Raw genomic sequence first — 13,595 nt, forward strand, 5'->3', positions numbered from 1 at the left:
AGCTCCCACAAACAGCAATGTAATAATGACCTGTTAATGTTATGATGTTGATTGAGGGATAAATATTGGCCAGGACACTCAGAATAATTCCCCTGCTCTTCTTTGAATGGTGCCATGGGATCTTTAACATCCACCTGAGAGAGCAGACTGGGCCTCAGTTTAATGTCTCATCCAAGAGACAGCACCTCTGCTGAGACTGCATTGAAGTGTCAACCTAGATTTTTATGCTCAAGTGGCTGGAGTGGGACTTGAACCAACTACCTTCTGACTTAGAGGCAAGACTGCTATCCATTGAGCCACACACCAATTGAAAAATGCCCTGCTCCTTTTATTAGAGTCCCCTTTTCCCTTTTATTTTAGTTTTTTTCACCAGCTGTCCTGAATATGCCTTTTGGAACTCAGTATCCCTTTAGTTTCTATTTTTATAAATGAATATTTGGGTCTATAGTGCTAAACATTGACACGATCTATCTTTATTTTATGCCTTATTTTTACAGATGCGCACAGTGTATTCTGAAAAATAAATGTTGGGAATTACCCAAGATGATATTTAGCGTGTTTTTTTCAAAACCTTCAATTTTAAATAAAAAATTCTCCCCTCCCCTCCATTGGTTATCACCTCTGGATGTTTTTGAAGCTTGGATAAATTTCCCTCTTCTGTTTCTTTTTCGATACCTTTTTCTATTACCTGAATTTCAGGTATTTGGTATTTATACTGGTACAATGTCCCTTTCATTTTACTTTGTTTCTGTCTGCTTTCTGTGTCACATGTCCAGTAATCCAGTTCTCCCGCTCTTCAATTCACTCGTGCACAAAACAACTCAGAAAAACAAATGTGCCAACTGCTGTTGTGGCTACGTCATAAACCTAATCCATTGATGTATTGGGAAGCTCTGATCAGGTTGGGGTATTTTAACCCTGCGACTCGCATTCCCAGAGTGCTCTCATGCACCATTTCCACAAGTTGTCCCTGATATTTTTGTGTACTATATCAGAAATTAAGCATAAACAATACTTTCATTCTCTTAAACTATATTTCCCTTCCATTAAAATCCCTCTAAGTATCACACACCTTCAAATAACAGACGAATGATTCGTGGGATTGGTTGAGGTTACATAGGCAAACTCCTTCAAAGGTTCTATTAATGTCCTTATATTGCTGGTAAAAGGACAGTAACAGCTACTTGGGCATTTTTACCCTCTGATCACTCCTCCCTCCGTGATGGGAAGTGACTTATCTTTGCTGGGCAAGGCCAAGATTAAGACCTTACTGTTATATATGTAAACATGTATATACTCCGTACAGCCACTAGAGGGCTCATCCGCTGGAGTCCCAAGGGATCCCATAATCCCTTGGGAGCACAGGTATTTAAGGAGACCTCACAGGTTGGAGAGGCACTCTAAAGACCTGCAATAAAAGACTACGGTCACACTTTACTTTGAGCTCACAGTATTCAGCCTGACTCTTTGAGATACAGATAGTGAACCCAACAATGCAGAGAACAGTGGGCATCCTGGAGAAATTCTCGGAGGGAGATGATTGGGAAATCTTTGTGGAGCGACTTGACCAATACTTCGTAGCCAACAAGCTGGATGAAGAAGCGAACGCTGCCAAACGAAGGGCGATTCTCCTCATCGTCTGCGGAGCACCAATGTATGGCCTCATGAAAAATCTGCTTGCTCCAATGAAACCTACGGAGAAATCGTACGATGATTTGTGCACACTGGTCCGGGAGTATTTGAAGCCAAAGGAAAACTTTCTGATGGCAAGGTACCGGTTCTACACCTACAAAAGGCCTGAAGGCCAGGAAGTGGTGAGTTATGTCGCCGAGCTAAGACGCCTTGCCAGTCATTGCGAATTTGAAGGACATTTGGAGAACATGCTCAGAGACTTTTTCAAACTTGGCATTGGCCACAAAACAATACTTCGCAAACTTTTGACTGTAGAGACCTCAACCTTGAGTAAGGCCATAGCGATAGCCCAGGCTTTCATTACCACCAGTGACAATACTAAGCAAATCTCTCAGCACATAAATGCTGCTACAAGTACTGTGAACGGGAGTTCCGGGGTCGGTGCGTGTGAGAATGTGTGAAAATGTATAAGCAATAGAGACAGTGAAATGAACAAAGGAATCATGGAAAAATAACTCAAAGAATGTCAGACTGCAAATATTACAACATCAGCACAAATAACAGACTTGCTCAAGGTCTTAGTTACTAGTCATGCCAGTAAAATTGTAGCAATAACAAGCAATGGGTGAAAAAGCTCTTTGTGCAAAACAGTTGCTATTTAATTGAGCAAGGAAGGACAGGTGTCGGCTCATGAGTGGACAAAGGGAAGAAGGGATCACGAAGGATAGGGTGAACTGAATGTCCCTCAATTGTATTACGTACTGAAAGTGTATAACCGTTACAATGTAGGGGCGCAACAGAGCTTGTCCGAGGGAAGTGGGCGCACTCTGAGGGAGAGCGTTCCTTTGTTCGGATAAGTCCCGGTCGGTGAAACAATTAATAAAGACTGCTTTGTTATAAGCTGCTTTGGTGTTCGTGTGTCAGTGTATTCGCTGAAACAGATTGAGGGAAAAAGAATCCATATTAACATTTGGTTTCAGAAGTGGGATCTCAACAGACGATTGCCGAAAACTTGCGAATTAAGAGTCAGACTAGCCTTGGACGAGACGGGAGGAAAGTGGCCACTGGAGTGAGTATACTTTAAAATACCACTTCAGTTTCCTTCAGTTCCAAAAGTCTGAGGAAAGTTTGGCCACTCGCTGGTTCTCAGGTAGTGTCTGAACGAGATCCAGGTCAATCTGGCGAATACCTTCTAAACTTAGGAAATAAGTGTCCAAGTCAAGTGTGACGTCGACCTTATATATCACTTGGCCCGTCTAGGCACTGATTGGATTTAAATCGCGCGGCGACACGAACCGCGGGGCAACGCGGAAGGATAGGGAAATCTGGAACCGAGAACAAATTGAGTAAGGCTTAGGATAGGGAAATCTGGAACCTAGAACAAATTAAGGCTTATCGCGCGGCGACGCGAATAGGAAAACCGCGCGGCGACGCGGAGGGATAGACAATCGCGCGGCGACACGGAGGTTAGGGAGTTACGTAAAATTAAGCCGCGGGGTGACGCGGGACTGTGTAAATTTTAAATTGTACTTATTCCAGGTATGGCGTCGATCTTGTATAATCACTTGGTCTGCCTAGGTTCTGGATAAGATAACTTATTCCACCGCGGGGTGACGCAGGGACAATCGGGAATAATTAGGACCCTGATCCTTCGCGGGGCGACAAGAGGATGGGTAATTTAGATAAAACTACGAATTCCCTGAAAGATCATGGATCCAAAAATAGAGCCGGCCAAAACAATTAATAGGAAAGAAGAGAGACTTTTGTGAACATCTGTTTTAAATGAGAAGTGCTTGTGTGATTTTGACTGCAGAATGAAAGCCTGTTTGGGAAACCGGGAAGTTGTGGTTTGTTTTAGCTCCACTCACTTTTTCAAACAGAGTGAAAGTTTTTTAACCCTTCGTAGTGTTGTCCTGTATGTGGGAAGTTTAAGAGTATGAACCTTATTGAATTACATTTTAAGTTAGGAACACAGGAGTGGATATATTCGGATGATAAGTTACGGAGCTAGGAAATGCACAAAAGCTTCTAAGCTCAAAAAAAAAGTTTTAAATAAAGATTGAAATTACAAAGTTTGAATTGGGATTTTGAGATATTCAGAGAAGGCACAGCAAAATACTGAGGTGGATTAAAAAAAAATTATTATATTAAATCTGATCTCTAAAAGAAAATAGGAGATATAAAACTAAAAGGTTTGGAAACAATCTAGCAATACCTTCAGGGATCAGGTCAAACTCCTGGGCGAGTGGCGAACTATCTGCGAAGGTGTAAAAGGGACTTTTGAAAAATGTTAAAAACAGCAAGCTTTAACAGTTTCGAAGAGACATGGTAACGACCTTGAAACTGGAACAATTGAGATAACGAAAAGCAGCCCTCTCAACCTACGTGCCAGACTTCCCTCTAGTTATGGAAAAGACGGAAAAAAATGACGCAACCTTGAAAGAAAACAAATACAAAACCTAATTTGAAGAAAGAAGATCTTTAAAAAAAACGTAACGTACTAAATAGGTGCTGAAAGGAAAAAAAAAAGTGTTCTGAGATGGAAAAGGACATAACTTACTAAATACTAGCTGATATTTGCTGTGAAAAAGATATTGGCTTAATTGAAAAAAAATTTGGAAGAGGTAAAAGACACTCTCCATTGACGATGATTTTAAATTATGAAAAAGTTCCACTGCAGTTTGAAAAGATGCATCACTTCTGTCAAGTTGGCAGGAGAACGCCACTAAATTAGGACTCTCATTGACAGAAGGAGGACATGATAAACCCGTAGACATCTTAAAAAAAGAGTGCGCGCACGAGAAACGTACTAAGAGTTCCACTGGGACCTCTGAGAAAGGTATTGATAGACTACGTAATCAAATGGTTGGCCTTGCATTGACCGAGGCTGATGACGAAATTGAATTTTAGTAAACAAATAGCTATTAAAAATGAGTGGTCTCATTTTAAATCAATTTAAAAAAAAAAAATTCTTTGGCAAGTACTTGAATTAGAAGTTAAAAATTTTTGGGGGGAGTTTAATCTAAAATGCTGCCTTTCCTGATGAGAAGACTTTTATTCTGACGGCTTTACTAATGATTTCTGCTGTTTAACGGATTCCTAATTTCTAAGCAAGTTTTGAAGGCACAAAGACTTTTTTTTCAGATGATTACGCGAAGTCACGTAATGACATCAGCTCTTCTTACAAACCTGTAAAGGAGTTAACCCTTTCCATTGACAGCTGTTTTATACTGAACATTATTAATTTGGATTTCTTAATAGAATAAAGACTCACCTGACAGATAAAGGAAATGGTGGGATAGTCAGAATAAAATAGAACTAGCTTATGTAATAATACTTGCCTGATACAATAAAGAAATAGATACTCAAACAAAACAAATTCAAAAGTTAAAAGGCTAAGATAAATAAGCTGAAAGAGATTTTTAAAAAACGGGACCAGACAGAGACAGATAATACAGTGCACAGCCATAGCACCATCACCTGTGGCAAAAGAGCCAATGTACCCCACCTGTGGAATCCACAAACCTAACCTAACCCTGACCTCTGATTTCACGGAGTGACCTCGACATGCATGAATAAAAGATGAGTCAGACTAAAACTTTGCAAAAGATAAGTTAGCCTCGGGAAAAACCAATGCCAACCATCCAAGATGTCATTAAAGCACAGGAGGAGGCTCCTGAAAAAGATAAACTGTTGTGGAAAGATTATGGATGTACTTATGACAATGTCTCTAAACTCTGGACCACTCCCGCGGAACAGACTTGCATGTCTGACGAGTTGGCCCTATGGGTTATTGAATGTATGCACTTTGCTACTCATTGTGGAGCAAGGACAACAAGTGACACGCTTTTGGCCACTTGGTGGCACCCTAGACTCCAGGCGCTGGCCCAGAACATCAGTAGTCGCTGCCTTGTTTGCCAGCAGCATAATCCAGGGAAGGGAGTCCCCTGTGATTGGGGTAGGACGCCCCTACCAGAAGGTCCCTTTGAGACCTTGCAGTTGGACTACATTGAGTTGCAAAGAGTTCAGTGTTACAAATATGTGTCAGTAATAGTGAATGTGTTTAGCAAATGGATCGAAGCTTACCCTACTGGACAATAAGGCTCAAACTGTTATTAAGGTGTTAATGAGGGAAATTGTTCCTAGATATGGTATCCCAGCTCGACTAAGTTCCGACAATGGCCCTCACTTTATTGGCCAAGTTAACAAAGAATTCTGTTCCCAGATGTGCATTAACCAGCAGCTGCATTGTGCCTACCGACCCCAAGCTGCAGGATTAGTTGAACGTGCTAATCAAACTCTTAAAACCAAGCTTGCAAAACTGGTAGCATCAACCAGACTCAATTGGCTCAAACTCCTTCCCATAGCCCTATTCCAGATCCGAACTACTCCCACCGGCAAGGCTAGACTGACCCCCACAGAGATTATTTATGGTAGGCCCCTTAGGACCCCATGGAATCAGAATGTCCCCTCCACTGTCCAATTCCACCACATGACTGAGGAAATGACTACCTATGTTCTTTCCCTGACTCAGGCTCTGCGAATAGCCCACAACCAGGTTCGAGATGCTCACCTCGACCTCCCAGTCTTACCTGAATCGTCTCTCGTGGCACCAGGGAAGTATGTCCTGATTAAGAAATGGATTCGAAAGGGATTAGAGCCACGATGGGAGGGGCCTTTTCAAGTGTTGCTTACCACCCCCACCGCCGCCAAGGTTAAGAGGAGGAGCACCTGGGTTCACCTGCACCACTGTAAACTTGTCACCCCATAACCAACCTATTTTACTGGTTGTCCTAACCCCTGTTTCTGTTCCAGACTTCCTCTTCTCCATAGCTGAATAAGGTAATTCCGAGGAACGTCCCGACTAACCAAGTGGGTCCCGAGGAGAATAGTTTGAACCCCTGCCCGTAGTGATAGACAACCAGCGACACCGACGGTGACCTGAGAAGAGAGGCGAGAAAACCGAACTCTTTGAATCAGCAAAATATTTGGACTATTTATCCTTGTCCATAGAGACGCTACAAGAAACATTTTGTTCTTGAGTAATTGTTAACCGAGAGCGATAAGATGAAACTGTGTCTGTGTGCCACAGTCTGTATAGTAGCGTTGGTGTACGTCAAGTGCGGCGCGTGGGAAGCAAGACTGAAGCGAGAGCTCCATGTAAACACCTTTTTGTATATGTCTTATGTTTATGCGCGAAATGGGAACTTTTCTAGTTGCTGGGTGTGCTCACATATCCCTATACATTCCAAAGGGGGAATTCCTTTGCGCCCCGTTCCACTGACCCTAACTGAGACTGTCAAGTGGCTTCTGAGCCAGACTAGCATGAGAGGAGGGGGGCCAATACAAATACGAAAGATGAAAGGCGGGTCAAGAGAGAGATCAATGAGGGCAGGAGGAGCATCATACCGTTACCGCGTGGACAACCACGGGGACGTCACCGAGTGGGAGAGTGCTGGGTACCCCATTAGTCAAACATTCCAGGGATGGTACCAACCACCCTATGACCATAAAAAGGAACCCCCATTCTTAGTCCTGACCAATACCTCGGGGATTGGGAGGCCAACCGGGGCCATATGTTTAACCCGAAATGACACCAGCAGAAAGGGACATATCATAGGGTACAGCGATTGCCCACACAACCTCAACATCACAACAGGTGCATGAGTCACTATCCTCTCTCACCTTCCGAATAAAACAGGTGGAGGTCTGTGGGCCCAGTCTTGGGACCCCAACACAATATATATAAAGGCAGCGTATAACGGCACGTATTTTGTGTGCGGGCATAGGGCATACCCCTGGTTACCTAGGAGATGGACAGGGTCCTGCTATTTGGGATATGTGGTGCCATTTGTGCGGCAAACACGTACCCTGGCGGAAGCACATGCCTCCAGCCGACACAGGCGAGCCCTCACCCCCGTCGAGAGGTTCTTTGGGGTCATGATGTTCCCATTCGGGATAGGACGCACCATGGATAAAGTACAGAACCTAGAGAGGGTATTGGAACAGATAGCTAACTATACTGCTGAAGCTCTGGAGGGCATCACGGCCGAAATGATAGCAATATGGACCGTGGCATTACAAAACCGAATGGCCCTCGATTAACTGTTAGCTGAGAAAGGGAGAACATGTGCCCTGATAGGATCTGAATGTTGCACTTACATCCCCGATAATTCAGAAAACATAATCAATCTCGCTGATCACATAAGAAGGGAGGTAAAGAAGTTATCCACGCCAGCAGGTGGATCTAGCTGGTTTGATTGACCATTAGGTGGATCCTGGGGATCGTATCTAATGCATGGAGCAATTATTCTCATCGTAGTAATAATTACCTGTTGCTTGATTATTGGTTGCTTTAACCTTTGTAGTAAAGTCATGATAGCAAGGTTAGCAAACCCTCTTGTGGCCATGGGCTCCCGGGTTATGATCCAGCAAACTAAAGACCTACTCGACAAGGAGGATCAGGAAAGAGAGTGCGAACGGCTGAATGCGATACTCCTGGAATAGTCACCAGGGTTATCATGGAATGATAAAAGAGGGGAATGAGAATGTGTGAAAATGTATAAGCAATAGAGACAGTGAAATGAACAAAGGAATCAAGGAAAAATAACTAAAAGAATGTCAGACTGCAAATATTACAACATCAGCACAAGTAACAGACTTGCTCAAGGTCTTAGTTACTAGTCACGCCAGTAAAATTGTAGCAATAACAAGCAATGGGTGAAAAAGCTCTTTGTGCAAAACAGTTGCTATTTAATTGAGCAAGGAAGGACAGGTGTTGGCTCATGAGTGGACAAAGGGAAGGAGGGATCACGAAGGATAGGGTGAACTGAATGTCCCTCAATTGTATTACGTACTGAAAGTGTATAACCATTGCGCCCCTACATTGTAACGGGGCTTGTCCGAGGGAAGTGGGCGCACTCTGAGGGAGAGCATTCCTTTGTTCTGATAAGTCCCGGCCGGTGAAACAATTAATAATGACTGCTTTGTTATAAGCTGCTTTGGTGTTCGTGTGTCAGTGTATTCGCTGAAACAGATTGAGGGAAAAAGAATCCGTATTAACACGTGGAGCGGCCTATAAAGTCCAGTGAGACCAAGAGCGTGCTTGTGCAGCTGCAGGGGGGTGAGAAGGCAAAAAAGAAGTGGAAAGAAATCAAAAGGTGACAAGGGGGTAAGTGATTGGCAAGTAGCTTTTCTTTTTATTTTCTATTTCAGTAAGTAACATTTAGCATTGTTGTTGCAAATTAATTAATCTAGGGGTTAAGTTATGTCAGGAGAGCTCGGACACGTGTTATGCTCCTCCTGTACCATGTGGGAAATCCGTGTCCCTGACGACTACGTGTGTGGGAAGTGTATCCGCCTCCAGCTCCTGACGAACTGCGTTGTGGAACTGGAGCTGCAGGTGAATTCATTCTGGAGCATGCACGATGCTGAGAATGACGTGAGTAGCACGTGTAGCGAGTTGGTCTAACCGCAGGTTAAGGATCCACAGCCAGATAGGGAATGGAAGAACAACAGGAAGAGCAGTACAAGGAAGGTAGTGCAGGGGTCCCCTGCGGTCATCCCTTTGCAAAACAGATACACCGCTCTGGGTACTGTTGAGGGGGATGACTCATCAGGGGAGAGCAGCAACAGCGAGGTTCATGGCACCATGGTTGGCTCTGCTGCACAGGAGGGCAGAAAAAAGAGTGGGAGAGCAATAGTGATAGGAGATTCAATTGTAAGGGTATGGGATAGGCGTTTCTGCGGCCGCAACCGAGACTCCAGGATGGTATGTTGCCTCCCTGGTGCAAGGGTCAAGGATGTCTCGGAGCGGGTGCAGGACATTCTGAAAAGGGAGGGTGAACATCCAGTTGTCGTGGTGCATATAGGTACCAATGATATAGGTAAAAAATGGGATGAGGTCCTACGAGCTGAATTTAGGGAGCTAGGAGTTAAATTAAAAAGTAGGACCTCAAAAGTAGCAGTCTCAAGATTGCTACCAGTGCCACGTGCTAGTCAGAGTAGGAATCGCAGGATAGCTCAGATGAATACGTGGCTTGAGCAGTGGTGCACAAGGGAGGGATTCAAAGTCCTGGGACATTGGAACCGGTTCTGGGGGAGGTGGGACCAGTACAAACCGGACGGTCTGCACCTAGGCAGGACCGGAACCAATGTCCTAAGGGGAAGTGTTTGTTAGTGCTGTTTGGAAGGAGTTAAACTAATATGGCAGGGGGAAGGGAACCTATGCAGGGAGACAGAAGGGAATAAAATGGAGACAAAAGCAAAAGATAGAAAGGAGAATAGTAAAAGTTGAAGGCAGAGAAACCCAAGGCAAAAAACAAAAAGGGCCACTTTACAGCAGAATTCTAAAGGGTCAAAGTGTGTTAAAAAGACAAGCCTGAAGGCTCTGTGCCTCAATGTGAGGAGTATTCATAATAAGGTGGACGAATTAACTGCGCAGTTAGCAGTTAACGGGTCTGATGTGATTGGCATCACGGAGACATGGCTCCAGGGTGACCAAGGCTGGGAACTCCACATCCAGGGGTATTCAGCATTTAGGAAGGATAGACAGAAAAGAAAAGGAGGCGGGGTGGTGTTGCTGGTTAAAGAGGAAATTAATGCAATTGTAAGGAAGGACAATAGCTTGGATGATGTGGAATTGGTATGGGTGGAGCTACAGAATACCAAAGGGCAGAAAACGCTAGTGGGAGTTGTGTGCAGGCCACTAAATAGTAGTAGTGAGGTTGGGGACAGCTTCAAACAAGAAATAAGGGATGTGTGCAATAAAGGTACAGCAGTTATCATGGACGACTTTAATCTACATATTGATTGGGCTAACCTAACTGGTAGCAATGCGGTGAAGGATTTCCTGGAGTGCATTAGGGATGGTTTTCTAGACCAATATGTCGAGGAACCAACCAGAGAGCTGGCCATGTGTAGACTGGGTGATGTGTAATGAGAAGGGACTAATGAGCAATCTTGTTGTGCGAGGCCCCTTGGGGAAGAGTGACCATAATATGGTAGAATTCTTTATTAAGATGGAGAGTGACAAAGTTAATTCAGAAACTAGTGTCCTGAACTTAAGGAAAGGTAACTTTGATGGTATGAGGCACAAATTGGCGAGATTAGACTGGCAAATGATACTTAAAGGGTTGACGGTGGATAGGCAATGGAAAACCCTTAAAGATCACATGGATGCACTTCAACATTTGTACATCCCTGTCTGAAGTAAAAATAAAACGGGGAAGGTGGCTCAACCGTGGCTAACAAGGGAAATTAAGGATAATTTTAAATCCAAGGAAGAGGCATACAAATTAGCCAGAAAAAGCAGCAAACCGGAGGACTGGGAGAAATTTGGTATACATCAGAGGAGGACAAAAGGTTTAATTCAGAGGGGAAAAATAGAGTACAAGAGGGAGCTTACCGGAAACATAAAAAATGACTGCAAAAGCTTCTATAGATATATGAAGAGAAAAAGATTAGTGAAGACATACGTTGGTCCCTTGCAGTCGGATTCGGGTGAATTTATAACAAAGAAATGGTAGACCAATTGAATAAGTACTTTGGTTCTGTCTTCACAAAGGAAGACACAAATAACCTTCCCGATGTACTAGGGGTCTGAAGGTCTAGCGAGCTGGAGGAACTGAAGGATATCCTTATTAGGCGGGAAATTGTGTTAGAGAAATTGACGGTATTGAAGGCCGATAAATCCCCAGGGCCTGATAGTCTACATCCCAGAGTACTTAAGGAAGTGGCCCTAGAAATAGTGGATGCATTAGTGATAATTTTCCAACAGTCTATCGACTCTGGATCTGTTCCTATGGACTGGAGGGTTGCTAATGTAACACCACTTTTTAAAAAAGTAGGGAGAGAGAAAACGGGTAATTATTGACCAGTTAGCCTGACATCAGTAGTGGGGAAAATGTTGGAATCAATCATTAAGGATGAAATAGCAGCACATTTGGAAAGCAGTGATAGGATTGGTCCAAGTCAGCATGGATTTATGAAGGGGAAATCATGCTTGACAAATCTTCTGGAATTTTGAGGATGTAACCTGTAGAGTGGACAGGGGAGAACCAATGGATGTGGTGTATTTCGACTTTCAAAAGGCTTTTGACAAGGTTCCACACAAGAGATTGGTGTGCAAAATCAAAGCACATGGTATTGGGGGTAATGTACTGACGTGGATAGAGAACTGGTTGGCAGACAGGAAGCAGAGAGTCGGGATTAATGGGTCCTTTTCAGAGTGGCAGGCAGTGACTAGTGGAGTGCCGCAGGGCTCCGTGCTAGGACCTCAGCTCTTAACAATATATATGTTAATGATTTGGATGATGGAATTGAGTGTAATATCTCCAAGTTTGCAGATGACACTAAACTGGGTGGCGGTGTGAGCTGTGAGGAGGACGCTAAGAGGCTGCAGGGTGATTTGGACAGGTTAGGTGAGTGGGCAAATGCATGGCAGATGCAGTATAATGTGGGTAAATGTGAGATTATCCACTTTGGTCGCAAAAACACAAAGGCAGAATATTATCTCAATGGCGGCAGATTAGGAAAAGAGGAGATGCAGCGACACCTGGGTGTCATGATTCATCAGCCATTGAAGGTTGGCATGCAGGTACAGCAGGTGGTGAAGAAGGCAAATGGTATGTTGGCCTTCATAGCTAGGGGATTTGAGTATAGGAGCAGGGAAGTCTTACTGCAGTTGCACAGGGCCTTGGTGAGGCCCCAACTGGAATATTGTGTTCAGTTTTGGTCTCCTAATCTGAGGAAAGACGTTCTTGCTATTGAGGGAGTGCAGCGGAGGTTCACCAGACTGATTCCTGGGATGGCAGGACTGTCATATGAGGAGAGACTGGATCGACTGGGCCTGTATTCACTGTAGTTTAGAAGGATGAGAGGGGATCTCATAGAAACATATGACATTCTGACGGTACTGAACAGGTTAGATGCAGGGAGAATGTTCCTGATGTTGGGGAAGTCCAGAACCAGGGGACATAGTCTTAGGATAAGGGGTAAGCCATTTAGGACTGAGATGAGGAGGAACTTCTTCACTCAGAGAGTTGTTAACCTATGGAATTCCCTACCGCAGAGAGTTGTTGATGCCAGTTCGTTAAATATATTCAAGAGAGAGTTAGATATGGCCTTTGCGGCTAAAGGGATCAAGGGGCATGGAGAGAAAGCAGGAACGGGGCACTGAAGGAATGATCAGCCATGATCTTATGGAATGGTGGTGCAGGTTCGAAGGTGCAGGAGCAGGCCATCCGGCCCCATTTTCTATGTTTCTAACAAAGTGATGTTGTTTTCAAATCGCAACGTGCAGGACAGGTCACACTTGCCTGCAGCTGCACGTCCGCAGATATCGCGAAGTCCACCATCAAAGGTGATGAATGCAAGACCATTACTACCTTGTTGGCGCTGCAGGGGTGATCATCATTTCCATTCATGCGGCTTCCAAGGATACGTTTCCAAGGGCTGTGGAACAATGGGACACCTCCGACGTATGTGCAGGCGAGCTGCAAATCCTGTTAATCCTGCAAACCACCATGTTGCAGAGGAGGACAGATTCACAGTGGATCACAACGAACCAGAGCCTCAGACTGAAGAGGCAGAGGTACATGGGGTGCACACATTTACCACAAAGTGTCCCCCGATAATGCTGAATGTTGAACTAAATGGACTCCCGGTTTCAATGGAGCTGGACACGGGCACGAGCCAGTCCATCATGAGCAAAAAGACTCTCAAAAAATTATGCTGCAGCAAGGCCTCAAGGCCAGTCTTAACTCCAATTCGCACGAAACTAAGAACTTATACAAAGGAACCGATTCCTGTAATCGGCAGTGCTACTGTAAAGGTCTCCTACGATGGAGCGGTGCACAAGCTACCACTCTGGGTGATACCGGGTGATGGTCCCTCGCTGCTCGGCAGGAGCTGGCTGGGAAAGATACGCTGGAACTGGGATGACGTCCGAGCGCTATCGCCCG

The sequence above is a fragment of the Pristiophorus japonicus genome, chromosome 13 (genome assembly GCF_044704955.1).
Source record: "Pristiophorus japonicus isolate sPriJap1 chromosome 13, sPriJap1.hap1, whole genome shotgun sequence".
Taxonomy (NCBI): domain Eukaryota; kingdom Metazoa; phylum Chordata; class Chondrichthyes; family Pristiophoridae; genus Pristiophorus; species Pristiophorus japonicus.